Here is a 15088-nt window from a genome sequence, read left to right on the forward strand (position 1 = left end):
AAAGAGAGCCCATGCGGTGGTGGTAGAAGCAAAGCAGGACTGAGTGGGCCGCTGGCCTGGAGAGGGGTCATCCAGGAGAGAAGTGACCGCCCTGGTGACCAGGGCTGGCCTTGCCCAGGGAGGTTGGTCATCCGTGTCTTCATTTCCCCTTCAGCACCGCCCCCCGCCACTTCCAACCTTATGTCTTTTAAAGTAATGATATTGTGGGCCAGAGCCAGAGTATTCTTACCTTCCATTAAGTGCCGACACAAATCTTAACTATACATTGCCTGAATTTATTTTTAAATACAATTCACCACTTTAACTTTGGTTAATTCCAGCAAATTTTAACTTGGGTGATTTTTTCCTTTCTCCATTAACCAACCAATATTTACCGAGCATGGGTTACGTACTGGACAACAATCAAGTCCTCTGTCTGGCCAGTATGGGCTCTCGTGGCTACGGCAAGCATGCCAAATGTTGATTTGGGGCAGCAAGAAAGGAGACTTGCTGCCCATTGGAAAAGTCAGCGGAGTCTGTGCTGCTGACTCCTGAAGCTTGGGACCCTGCATGTACCCTGGGCTCCCAGGGTCCGTGAAGATGGCCGTGCTGGGAGCGGATGGCAGCTTGGATTTGCGTGACGAATACTGAGGTGCCTCCTGCCTTAGTTGTCTAGAACCCTCCTGCCTTCCTGAGCTAATTCTGTTTTATCTTCAGACTTCTCATAGAACCTTCTCTCTACCACTTTCCCTTAACTGAAGGCTGATCCCAATTCAAGGACTTGTTTCCTTCACTGTTCGCCTAAGTAGAATCTTCTTCTTATCTCATACTCTTGACATCGCAGGACCTAGAAATTCAAATTTGTAGTTCACTGGAAGTACAGAAGTCTTTAGGAGCTTGTTTCCTATTAACCAAATTTACAGGAGATGGGTGTATAAATCTGTAGTCCCGAGTTTTTCCTTTGCAAATGGAGATACGCCTAACCAGCAAGCCTTAGGCATCCTGCTTGGCATATAGGGTATTAGGAATTGTGTTCCACTGTTAGCAACAGAGCTCTGGGATAATGGTGGTTTAAGGAAGTTTATTTTTCTCTCATGTAAATGAAGTTTAGATGTGGGCAATGAAGGGCTGAAATGCTGGCTCTGGAGAGTTGTCAATGCTCCTGACTGGCTCGAAGTCCAGGCTATAGGTCCCAGAGGTTTGCACCCAGAATGCAGATCTTGTCATTCCTGTTGTCCTTTGTGGGTGCTCTACCTGCCTTTTTAGTACCCTGAACTCTGCCTTGACGTACAGTTTTTACTTAGCATCAGATCAAATTTTTTTTGGCTGTTATCCACATTGCCAATTTCTGCTTCAATTTCAGAATGTTTTAAGCTTAATGCCTTCTAGGCCAGACTCTTAGGTATTGAACGGAGGTGAATTGGGAACTAGGCAACCCCACATAAACACACACTGATAATTATTACAAAGAACAATTTAACTCTTATACCACTATTCCACAGCAACTTCCCACCGCAGAGTGAATAAAGGCATCCTCCTGGGGTCTAGGGTGCAGCTTAATTAACCTACTGCAAACAAGGGTAATGTCTTTTAGCAATTTGTTTTATCTTAAAAATGGATACAAATTCTACATTTTACTCCTAGGCATTGCTGAATTTATATTAATATATTTTTTAAAGATTTATTTATTTATTTGAGAGAGAGAGAGCGCATGCATGAGTGCAGGGGGAGGGGGAGAGGGAGAGAGAGAGAAGCACACTCTTCACTGAGCGTGGAGCCCAGTGTGGGGCCCGTGGGGCTCGATTTCACAACCCTGAGTTCATGACCTGAGCCAAAACCAAGAGTCAGATACTTAATTGACTGAGCCATCCAGGAGCCTCTACATTAATATTTTTAACTCAATAATCATCTTTGATGATTATTGGTGTCCCAGGAAGTTGGAAAGAATGACTTTTCCATAATATTTATGTACTTCCAGGGTATGTATGATCCAATTTGAGCTTTCTTTTTTTTTTTAAGGTTTATTTATTTATTTATTTATTTGAGAGAGAGAGAGAGAGAGAGAGAAAGAGAGAGCATGCACTAGCAGGGGGAGGGGCAGAAGGAGAAGGAGAAGGAGAGAAGCAAACTCCCCGCTGAGTGCAGAGCCCCATGCTGGGCTCCAACCGAAGACCCTGAGATCATGACCTGAGCTGAAATCAAGAGTCCAGCGCTTAACCAGTTGAGCCACACAGGTGCCCCCAGTTTGAGCTTTCTCTGGTTACTTTTTGGTATTGAGTTATGATCACCTTGACTGGATTAGGACAGTTCCCAGTATTTCTTGCAGGAACATAGTCACTTCTGGTGGTGGTAAACCCTTTCATTGTGTTTTATTTATTTATTATTATAATGTATAGTGGTAATTTATTCTTATTTACAAAAATAGATATTCTATTTAAGGATGGTCTTGTTTATTTTTGTACCCTACATACTTTACTCCTATGAAGTGACTGGCAAAATTTTTCTGTGAAAAACCAAATTACAAACACTTTGGCTTTGTGGGCCATACAGTCTTTATCAAATCTACTCAGCTCTGTGGGCGCCTGGGTGGCTCAGTTGGTTAAGTGTCTGACTCTTGGTTTTGGCTCACGTCATGACCTCATAGGGCATGGGATCGAGCCCCCATGGGGTTCCATGCTCAGCAGGGAGTCTGCTCGAGGATTCTTTCCCTTTGCCCTTCCCTCCACTTGTGCATGTGTATGCTCTCAAGCACTATCTCAAATAAATAAATAAATCTTAAAAAAAACCCAAAACTACTCAGCTCTGTAGTTGTAGTGTGAAAGCAGCCATAGACCATGAATAAATGGGCTGGGTATGGATATGTTTCAAGAAAATTTTATTTGCAAAAACAGGCAGTAGGTAGGATTTGGACCTAGTTTATTGATTCCTGCTCTATACTGTATAGAAATTGAATATTGACAAAAATTGGCTCACATATTCAGCCACAAAAATTAAAAAAAAAATACCCAAATGATTGGAGATTCCTACATGCTCTCTTAAGTAATTCCCGGATCAAAGAAAAAAATCAAAATTATAATTGTAAAATATTTAGAAAATCATGGTAATAAAAATAACAAATAGCAAAACTTATGACCAATAGCCAAAGCTATATTCAGAATAAACTCTGTGGCCTTTAAGAAATTTAATATAAATGTAAGTAAATATATATTTACATTAAATATATCGTATGTTTATTTAAAAATAGATGTAAATAGGGGCGCCTGGTTGGCTCAGTGAGTTGAGCGTCCAACTCTTGATTTCTGCTCAGGTTATGATCTCAGGATTGTGGGATCAGCCCGGCATAGGGCTCCATGTGCGGCAGGGAGTCTATTTGAGATTCTTTCCCTCAGCCCCTCCCCTGCTCATGCTCGCTCTCTCTCAAATAAATAAATAAATCTTAAAAATAAATGTAAATAAAAAATAAGTGCATTAAATGTTCTATTCAAGACATTACCAAAAGTACAGTAGAACAAACCCAAGGAGGGCGCCTGGGTGGCTCAGTTGGTTAAGCGACTGCCTTCGGCTCAGGTCATGATCCTGGAGTCCCGGGATCGAGTCCCGCATCGGGCTCCCTGCTCGGCAGGGAGCCTGCTTCTCCCTCTGGCCCTCCCCCCTCTCATGTGCTCTCTGTCTCTCTCATTCTCTCTGTCTCAAATAAATAAATAAAATCTTTAAAAAAAAAAAAAAAAAAGAACAAACCCAAGGAAAGTCGGGATACAGAATTAATAAAGATAAACACATTCACTAATTAGAAAACAAATAGTAAAAACACAGTTTCTTTTGACAAAATACAAGGAGGTAGATAATCTACTATCTAAAACAAAAATGAATAGACAAATATAAAACATTAGGGAATGAGAAAGCATATAGTCATAAACACAGCAGAAATGTTTAAGATTTGTGAGTATGCTTCATATAATACATTTGAAAATTTGCATTAAACAAACACTTTTCTAGGAAAATATAGACAGTGAAAATTTCCTCAAAGAGACGTAAAAAATAATAAGCCAAAGCCCATGGAAGAACCATTTTCAATGCTGTATAGAATAACTAGATGGAAGATCACCATAGAAACAGAAAACACCATAAGCTCACAGGCCTAATGCTCATCTACAGAACTCTATAGCCCACAAAGGCACAGGATCCACATTCGTCTCAAGAGCACTTTGCCCAGTTAGACCATATGCTAGCTCACAAAACAAGAGTCAGCAAATTTAAAAAGATCAAAATCATACAAAGTATGCTCTCTGACAAAATGAACTTAGACATCAGTAACAGATGGGCATAGGAAGAAATTAAATAACACACTCTTCAGTAAGTAATCCATGGGTCAAAGACAAAATCACAAGGGAAATTAGAAAATACTTTGAGATGAATGAAAATTAAAACACAACATACCAAAATTTATGGGATGCAGCTAAAGCAGTGCTTAGAGGAAAATTTATAACTGTAAACACCTATATTTTAAAAAAGAATGACTTCAAGTCAATAATCTTACCTTTTACCATAAGAAACTAGAAAAGAAGAAGAGCAAAGTAAATACAAAGCAAGTAGAGGAAGTAAATAACTATTGGTAGAGCAGAAACAATTAAAATAAAATAGAAAAATACTAATCAATAAAAAGTTGGTTGTTTGAAAAGACTGACTCAAGTAACAAATCTTTTTTTTAAGATTTTATTTATTTATTTGACAGAGAGAGAGAGAGCACAAGCAGGGGGAGTGGCAGGTAGAGGGAGAAGCAGGCTCCCTGCTGAGGAAGGATCCCAATGCAGGACTTGATCCCAGGCCCCTGGGATCATGACTTGAGCAGAAGGCAGATGCTTAACTGACTGAGCCACCCAGGTGCCCCTTAAGTAACAAATCTTTAGCTAGACTAAGCAAGAAGAAAAAGAGAAAGACAGAATTTACTAAAGGCAAAGATGAAGAGGGGGATGTCATTACCAACTTTACAAAAATAAAAAGGATTATAAGGGAATAGTATGAACATCTGTGCATATAAATATATAGTTATATACACAAACCATTTGTATGAATCACTGAATAGGAAAGGATTTTCAAAGCAGAAACCATCAAGAAAAAGACTGAAATTTTTGACTATCTGAAAACATAAAATGTCTGTATATCTGAAAAATAGCATTAATAAAACTACAAGAAAATCAACTGAGGAAATGATTTGCAATATATAGGATGGAACCAAAGTGTATTATAACTACCGAGTATTTGTAAATTTGTCACAAGGTCAATACCCAAAGTGAAAAGGGGACAGCAGCTGCAAATGAAGCAACTTATAAAATCCAAAACACCAACAGTCAGGAAACAGAAAAAAGTCAAATTCAGCAGCAATATTTTAAAAAAGCAAAACAGTGAGGTGGCATTTTATTATGTGATTTGAGGCAAGCTACTTATACTTTCTATACGTCATTAAAATCTAATTTTAATTTTTTATCAAAGTAATACATGCATGTTGCTTTACATGTACATCATTTCTAGAGTTAAATAAAAATTACAAAGGTAATCACAAAAAGCAGCCGACTCCGGTGCCTGCTCTCCTCACTGCTGATTTCTGCCTTCTGTGGGCAACCATCTTCAGCTCTTTCATCTAGCAAGTATGACCTGCGGCCCCAGGGCACGGGATGAGTAAAGGCATAAATAGCCTTTGCTTGAGAAGGCTGAGACTGAAGCTGTGTCCCAAATGAAAAGCCAGATTTCTTTCAAGGCAAGGAGAGGATGAGGGCAACTCAGAGAAGACAGTGCATCAGCAGGAGGGTTTGGAGGTGGGGAGCGGTAGGGGCGTGGCCAAGGAGGGGCGGAGCATACTGAGGATGATGGGTAGAGAGGGTGTGGCCAGGGTGGCTGACACGTGAGCATCATAAGATGCAAGACGGGATCAGAAGCAGTGGGGCTTTAGTTCCCAGTTTCTTTGAGAGGAGTACAGAGTGGGCCAGGACTAGAAGGTTTATCTCACTTGGGCTGACGGGGGACCCGAGAATGGCAGCCTCCCACCAGATCTAGGAAAGCCCATCACGGTGCCTTGCACACAACAAGCATTTCATAACCTCAGCCATCATTAACATCGCATTATTATATTGGCAAAGATAAGTGTATTTGCTAATGTCCAGCACAGGTCGGAGTTTGGAGAACTAGATGCTGCTGATACTGAATTTATGAAAACTTCCCAGAAGGCAGTTGGCTCTATGTTGCAAAGGGCTTTTTGGTTTTGGTTTTTGAGTATGTATGCACGGAGGCAAGAACTTCATAGGATTTTATTCTTTTTTTATTAAGATTTATTTATTTATTTCAGAGAGAGAGCGAGAGCATGAGTCAAGGTAGTGGCAGAGGGCGAGGGAGAGAGAGAATCTCAAGCAGACTCCCCACTGAGCATGGAGCCCGATGTGGGGGCCTGATCTCACCACCCTGAGGTCCTAACCTGAGCCAAAACCAAGAGTCATTTCCTGAACCGACTGAGCCACCCAAGCACCCAGGAGTTTATTCTGAAGAAATACTGGGCAGATACACAACCATGTGTGTATAAGATGATTCATCTCATTGATTTTAATAGGGAAAACTAGAAAACATAATTGTTTGGTAATAAAGATCTGTAAAACGAATAAGGCAGCTCCAAGACAGAATACTGTGAAGTTGTTAAAAATCGCATTTTAGGGAAATATCTTGAATGGAAACATACTAAGTGAAAACTAAATTTAAAAATGTATAATATGGGGACGCCTGGGTGGCTCAGTCGTTTAAGCGTCTGCCTTCGGCTCAGGTCATGATCTCAGGGTCTTGGGATCGAGTCCCACATCCGGCTCCCTGCTCACCAGGGAGTCTGTTTCTCCCTCTCCCTCTGTCTCTTCCCCCTGCTCGTGCTCTCTCTCTCGAATAAATAAATAAAATCTTAAAAAAAAATGTATAATATGATCTCAAATGTATAAAAAATATGTATTTATATACACGTAAAAGTATCAACAGTGAGGGGCACCTGAGTGGCTCAGTCAGTTAAGCGTCTGCCTTCTGCTCAGGTCATGATCCCGGGGTCCTGGAATGGAGCCGTGCGCTGGGCTCCTTGCTCAGCGGGGAGCTTGCTTCTCCCTCTGCCTGCCGCTCCCCCTGCTTGTGCTCTCTCTCTCTCTCTCTTTGTCAAATAAATAAATAAAATCTTAAAAAAATATATCAACAGTGAACTATGCTTACAGACAGGTTTTCTCTTCTTTGTGTGTTTCTCTGTGTGTGTTCCAAATTTGCTTCAGTGAAATTTTCCTTCTATTTGTAAGTTGTTGTTGTTTAATTTTTTTTGGCAATGGAGGGAAAAACTCAAGAATGTTACTGGGAAAAGTGTAAAGATTTACATCACCCAAGTTCATGCTTCATTATCTACTTTTTGAATATTCTCTAATTGATTCTCTAATTCATCAATGGGCGTTGGCTTTGTCTTTTCCAGCCTGGAAATTGTCGTCTTACAGGAAACTCTTTTGGCCTGGGGGGGTTTCTTATCCTCAATGTTTCTGTCAGACCAGAGCCATGAAACCCCCCTGTAAGCCTCAACTACTCCCAGTGACAGCAGAAGTCTGCAGAAGTTACTAATCTTACCAACCCTTTAGCTGCAGGTCCCTGTGATTTGTGATGGAATCACTGTACTCAACAGGCATAGATCTCTTTTATTGGCAGAAGTGCCTCCGCAGCAGAACAGTGTCAGCAGGGCTAATTTCCCTTCTCTCCTTCAAAGTCCCTGGAACACCAAGTAGCAGCAATGTAATTAAATAAGCTGATAGTGGCATCTCCAGCGGAGGCCATTCTCACTTCACACAAACATTCTCAAGCAACAGGTATTAGTGATGTTTGTGGCATGCACCAACAAATCTGGAGATACCTACAGCAAGCTAAAAGCCGAACAAGAAAATTGTTCCAGAAAATAACATGCTCTCAGATCAACCCCAGACATGATCAGGATGTCCAGCTGGGGAGACATCAATATTATAGACCACTCAATTAAAAATTATGTGCTCAGGTTTGATTTATGATATTAGTCCCTGATTTGGGGATCTGGGAATGGTAGATAAAATGATGTAGGAGTATCAGAAAAGTCTGTGGACTTTCAAGATCCCATGTCATACCTGCTAGAGCATTTTGCAGTTGGGAGGCCAAGTAAGGTGTGAGAGAGGGTGTTGGCTCCAGAGTCAGGCAGAAATGTGTTTTAAGGTCAGTCCCACCGGTCTAGATGTGTGACACTGAGCAGGTAATTAAAATTCTCTGAACACATTTCCTCACCTGTAAAGTAGGTAGAGAAATGCCTGTCTCGGAGGACTATTGTGAATATGAAATAAAAGAATGCATAGTGCCCGTGGACATTCCACCGGTGGTGGTACTGAACATCGTTGGTAACATTAAGGGACCAGCACACAGTATCACATAGAGCAGCAAAGCAGACTTTGATAAACAAACAAACCCAAATGATTGGGTGGCTGAGGCATCCAGTTCCTTACTGAGGAAAGTAAGAGAACACTTTTGTTTAAGACTAATCATGGGGTTAAACCAACCAATCTTGAGTTCAACTCTTCCATTCGCAAAATGTGGCAAAAATTTATCACTATTCCAGAAAAGGCGTGGGAGGGGGAGAAGTGTCTAGAAATTTAAAGGTATTCTTGAGAAAAATCAGAATTTCATTTAAAATTTTAAAAATCACCCCAAGCAAATTGATAATTTTCTAGAAAGTTCCTAATGGCTAGAGGGTGAGCATTGAAGTAAAAAAATGTGAAAAATCATCAAGAAAAGTCTGCTATGTAGTAGTTACATTTTAATTATTAACTAATTATTTTTTAAGTAAAATAATCAAAATGCTGTCACATATTGCTTTGGATCTAGAACTAAAATCAATCAAAGCACAGTGAAGAAATTTGGGATCTAGGCTCAAAGTTATATGGTGGATTCCCTACTCTGTCTTTCCCAGTTGATTGACCTTGAGTAATTTCTTTAACTCTCGAACCTATTTTTCCATCTGCAAAATGGTGATTAAAATGCCTTTTTCTGGTCGTTGTTAGATCACTGAGATGATGTAGAGTCACAAAAGCTGAGATATGCCAACTCTGGCTTACAGGAAGGTCTTGGTGAGTCCTGGAAACCTGGGTGGCATATGACTCTCAATGACAAGTTGAAAGATTTTGTGGAGAAATCAGGGGACGGAGGGTAGCTTGTTCTACCACCATGCAGCTAAGATGTAGAGGGGAGATTTTCTGAAAGTTGACTTAAAGCTTCAGACTTGAAGAAACATAATTTTATTTAACAAGAAAAAAGATGGAAGTATAATGTCTGAAGCCATTTTATTCTATAATTTTGATTGTCTCTTAGCTTTATCATAATGAAATAAACACAGCATGATAGTCTTCTTACATAGATGGATGGATGTACAAGTTAATGAAATGACATTTTATGGGCTAAAGGGAAGGAAAATTTGAATGCTGTCCATGGAATTAAATTGTCCTGCTCACTCGTCTTTCATAGCAAATACTGTTGGCTTTGCCAGGCAAGTGGCGACAATGAAGGTACTGTGGGGATCTGACGGCCAACTAGCAGAGTAGCGTGGCATTCATCTGGACAAGACTCAGTCTTAATGCCGAGACTTCACTGAGGGTCAGGCCTGCAAGGCCAGAGTTCAGGGGGCCTAGTTCATATTGTTTATTATTGTGGTGGTGGTGAAAATATTTTATGATAATAAATGCAACTTTTAAAAAGCATCCAGTATATAATCAGAGCAGAAACAATATTTTTGTGTCAAGTAAACATTATGACCTAAAACTCCACAATTGTCATAATCAAATAATTGATTGGCTTAGGGGTGCCTGGTTGGTGAAGTCGGTTAAGCGGCCAACTCTTGATTTTGGCTCAGGTCATGATCTCAGTGTCCTGGGATCAAGCCCCGAGTCTGGCTCCACACTCAGTGGGGAGTCTGCTTCAGGATTCTCTTTCTCCCTCTGGCCCTCTCCCCACTTGCTCTCTCTCTCAAATAAATAAATGAATCTTAAAAAAACAAAACAAAACAAAACTTTGATTGGCTTGGCTGAACTGCTGACACACAGACTAAAAAAAAAGAAAATTTTGGCGGAGGTCAAAGAGATTGCTGCCTGTGTTCTCCTCTAGGATTTTGATGGTTTCCTGTCTCACATTTAGGTCTTTCATCCATTTTGAATTTATTTTTGTGTATGGTGTAAGAAAGTGGTCCAGTTTTATTCTTCTGCATGTAGCTGTCCAGTTTTCCCAACAACATTTGTTGAAGAGACTGTCTTTTTTCCATTGGATATTCTTTCCTACTTTGTCGAAGATTAGTGGACCAGATAGTTGTGGGTCCATTTCTGGGCTCTCTATTCTGTTCCGTTGATCTACATGTCTGGTTTTGTGCCAGTACCATACTGTCTTGATGATGACAGCTTTGCCTTAGCAACTTCTTACCAGACACATCTCCCGGAGGTGAGAGAAACGAAAGCAAAAATGAACTGTTGGGACTTCATCAAGATATAGAGCTTCTGCACAGAGAAGGAAACAACAAAAGTAAAAGGCAGCCTACAGAATGGGAGAAGATATTTGCAAATGACATACCTGATAAAGGGTTAGTATCCAAAATTTATATCAAAATCAAACCCAAAAAATAATCCAGTTAAGAAATGGGCAGAAGACACCGAATAGACATTTTTCTAAAGAAGACATGCAACTGGCTAACAGACACATGAAAGATGCTCCATACCAATTACCATCAGGGAAATACAAATCGAAACCATGATGAGATACTGCCTCCCACCTGTCAGAAGGGCTAAAATTAACAACACAAAAACAGTAAGTGTTGGCGGGGAGGCAGAGAAAGAGGAACCCTTTTGCACTGTTGATGGGAATGCAAACTGGTGAGGCCACTGTGGAAAACAGTATGGAGGTTCCTCAAAGAGTTGAAAATAGAACTACCCTATGATCCAACAACTGCCCTACTAGGTATTTACCTAAAGGATACAAAAATACAGATTCAAAGGGGTACATGCACCCCGATGTTTATAGCAGCATTGTCCACAATAACCAAACTATGGACAGAAGCCCCAGTGTCCGTCGATGGATGAATGGATAAAGAAGATGTGGTATATAGATGCAATGGAATATTACTCAGCCATCAAAAAGAATGAAATCTTGCCATTTGCAATGCCATGGATGGAGCTAGAGTGTATTATACTAAGTTAAGTCAGTCAGAGAAAGACAAATACCATATGATTTCACTCATATGTGGAATTTAAGAAACAAAACAGACGAATATATGGGAAGGGGTAAAAAAAAGAGAGCAAGAGAAGGAAACAAACAATAAGAGACTCTTAATGATAGAGAACAAACTGAAGGCTGATGGAGGGATGTGAGTGGGGGATGGGCTAGATGGGCAGTGGCGATTAAGGAGGGCGCTTGTTATGATGAGCACTGGGTGTTATATGTAAGTGATGAACCACTGAATTGTACTCCTGAAACCAATATATTGCACTATATTTGAACTAGAATTTAAATAAGAAAGTTTTCAAAAAAGAAAATTTCTTGGAGTGGAGGGCCAGCACGTTTCAAGTGAGCTGTGTTGTCTTGTGATCCCCTGCAGCATGCACTGAGATGTATATCTTAAGAAACTTACAGTGATAGAGAGGAGAAAGGAAGGAAAGGGGTCTTTCTTGATTTGCAAAATGGCCTCATGCTGCCCTTGTTATTCCTCTGACACCATTTATGGGCTCCTGGACCTTTTGATATTCCTCATAGAAACTTATTTTCTCAGGGTCTGTTTCATTTCAAAGAGACCAGCTAATCCACACCACTGAGTTACCCCTAATTCACAGACACTTTAACTGCAGCTAGGCCTTAATTCAAAGGAATGAGTCTAATGCTGGGATTTCAAGCCAAAATTGCCTCTGGGCTCCCAAATGCCGTTCTTTGTCAGAGAACCCACCAGACTGCAGTCACACTCTTCAGAGAAAGACACTGTGTTTCATTCTTCTTTGCATTTCCGGCACCCAGAACAATTCTTGTCCTCTAGTGAGTACTCCCTAAATGCTGGTTGAATGAAAGTAGGAAAGAATGGATGAAACCAGCGAAGATCTTTTATGGCAGGTCCCAACTGTTGTTGAACAATATATTATAATACAGGTCAACTGAATGGTCTAGTAGTAGACCCATTTGTCTAAATGTTGGCTGTAGGTGAAGTTCTCTTTGCTATCAAGCAGGGGGCATTTTCCTTCTGTTTGAGACACTGTGGGGATGAGTAATTTGCTCTCTCTCTCTGTTTCCATCTCTGTCTCTCTCCGTTTCCATCTCTGTCTCTCTCTGTCTCTGTCACGCACACACGTACACGTGCGCACGGGCCCTCCAGCTCTCTGCCATCTCCCCCCACAGCCTTTGTGATAAATCGAGAGCTACAAAACTACCTGAGCTGCGCAGCTTTAAAAAGAGAAAGCTGTCTGAAATACGCACAAATATTGTGACTCCCTGGAATGAAAGCTTCTCTCCCAGGAGTCGGGAGGAGAGAGCGTGCTGAAAACTGAACCCCTTTGAACATCCCATCCTTTAGGTGAGGCTCCCATTTAAGAGCAGTCCCTGGGGGCTCCGTGCTTGTCATCTTCCCGACACTTTTTTGCACTGGGCTGTTTATTAGTGAGACGGCTAACACAAAGGATGGAGGGAGGCAGACGGGAGCACCGGCTTTGTTCGCAGACTGCACCTTCTGGATGGATGCAGCCCTGCAGTCAGATTTCAGATTTCTCTGCAATTTCGGTTTTAATCCCTCCCTGGGCATAGATCTCTCGTAAAGGCAAATTGGTGTGGTAGAGATCGTGGCTTTAAAATCAGACATACCTAGGTTCAAATTTTTGTTCCGCTACTTACATTGTGATTCGGGGCATATCACTTCGCCCTTTCTCGTCTGACTTTTCGCATCTGTGAAAGGGGGATGTTAACAGGGATTTTGCAGAGCTGTATTGGTGGGCAGGACTAAATGGGACCAGGCCCAGAGGTGGTCAGCTGCCTGTCTAAATGCAATTCCAAAAGAAGAGCAAGGGGGTTCTGTCTTTGGGGCCACCAGGGCCAGGAGCAGGAACAGTCTTCCTGTTTGAGGGCTTGTTTGCATTGTCTTCTTGTTCCAGTAACTTTAATAAGGCGACGATCCATGTAAGCCAAGTCTTCTCAAAGTCCTGCAGAGGGCAGTGAGTCATGCCTGCCGTCTGCCCTTTTGCCTGCTGCAGGGGGCCTTTGTTGTTCTGTGTTCCTTTGAGGAATGCCTACTTCTCCCACAACAGTTCTTAGCAGCCTCCTGTGAGTGAGGTCCGAGCAGGCTGGCTGTGGCTGGCCCGGAGCTGGGCTGGGACATGTCATAACTCTGACGGCTTCTGGATTGGCTTTGCTTTCCCCTCCCTGCTCTCCACACCAGCTTCCGCTCCGCCTTGGACGTGCGGCCACTGGTCAAGACTGGCCTCCTTTGGGGCAACTGCAGTGTCACTGTGACTTGGAGAGAAATGCTTTCTGCCGTCAGTGCTTGAGTACCTGGGACATTCTCTCTCCCATCACCCCCTGACCGTCTGGCTCACTCATCAGGGGGAGAAGAAAGGAAGGAGATCACTCTGACACTAAACAGAAACAAATGGACTTCTCTGGGTCCTAAAAATGATCCATGCTGAATCATTAATTAACTAGCTGATCAATAATTCTACACTTTTAAGACAAGACTGATTGAAAAACTTCCAATCCAGTAGTGGATGTAAAAGATGCTTACTGAGCATTTATTATGGACCAGGCATTGCTCTAAGCACCTTACAGACGTCACTTACTCTGTGCAGTGTGTAGTCTCTGAAATCAGATCGTCTCAGTTTGCATTTTGGCTTCAACTTGGAGTTGCCATATGGCCTCGGGTCATTCATGGTTTCACCCCACTAAGCCCCAGTGTCTCCGTCAGTTTCTTTGCAGGGGATGTCTTTCCTCGGGGTCCTAACCTGGCTGACTCCTTCTCATTGTTTAGGTTTCAACTCCTCAGAAAGATGTTCTCCTGATCACCCTATGGCCACCGCACTCCCTACCCACCATTGTTTCCACTGTGTTACTGGGCTGGTTTCTTTTCAGCCACAACACAAGGTTGTTAAGAGGACCTTTTATCCTAGGTTTGGCTTCTAGGTGTGGAGCTACATCAGTGAACTGCAGGCACCCCCATGGGGCTTGCATTTTATTATTTTATGTTATTTTTTTAGTGAGCTCTATGCCCTACTGGGGCTCGAGCCCATGACCCCAGGATCAAGAGTCCCACGGTCCACTGACTCAGCCAGCCAGGCACCCTGGGGCTTGCATTTTAGTAGGTGGAGACAGATAGATAGGCGAGTGGATGATAAATAAACAAATAATATTCTAAATATTCAAAATTCTTTGTTTACCACCTATCTCCCTTAATAAAATTATTAGCTCCTTTTTTTTTTTAAAGGTTTTATTTATTTATTTCACAGAGAGAGAGAGCAAGAGCAGGAACACAAGCAGAGGGAGAGGGAGAAGCAGGCTCCCCGCTGAGCAGGGAGCCCGATGTGGGGCTTGATCCCAGGACCCTGGGATCATGACCTGAGCTGAAGGCAGATACTTAATGACTAAGCCACCCAGGCACCCCTAAAATTATTAGCTCCTTGAGGGCAAGTTCTCATCTCTCTTGATTTCTCCTGAATCTCCAGTGCCTCTCACTGTGTTTAGCACACCATATGCTTCAAAAAAATGAGGTAAAAAAGTAAAGGGTAAGATTTTGAAGAGAAGTAGATAATCCATGCTAAAGCTCTTAGCGTCATGCCTGGAGCATGGTAAACACTTAATAAAGTGTTGGCTGTTTTTCCATTGGATTCCAAAGCTGTGTTCTTAACCACTTTACCACACTGTGTCTATAATAATTATAACAGTAATCACATTGTTATTATAGAATTACACGTAACAATGTACAACTTACTGAATTCTACCGTATGCCATCACCTGTCTAGGTATATTAAAATAGTATCTTATTTAATTATAACCCCACAATAATCCTAAAAGACATTCTTATCTTTATGTACCA

Source organism: Neomonachus schauinslandi, chromosome 6 (genome assembly GCF_002201575.2).
Source record: "Neomonachus schauinslandi chromosome 6, ASM220157v2, whole genome shotgun sequence".
Taxonomy (NCBI): Eukaryota; Metazoa; Chordata; class Mammalia; order Carnivora; family Phocidae; genus Neomonachus; species Neomonachus schauinslandi.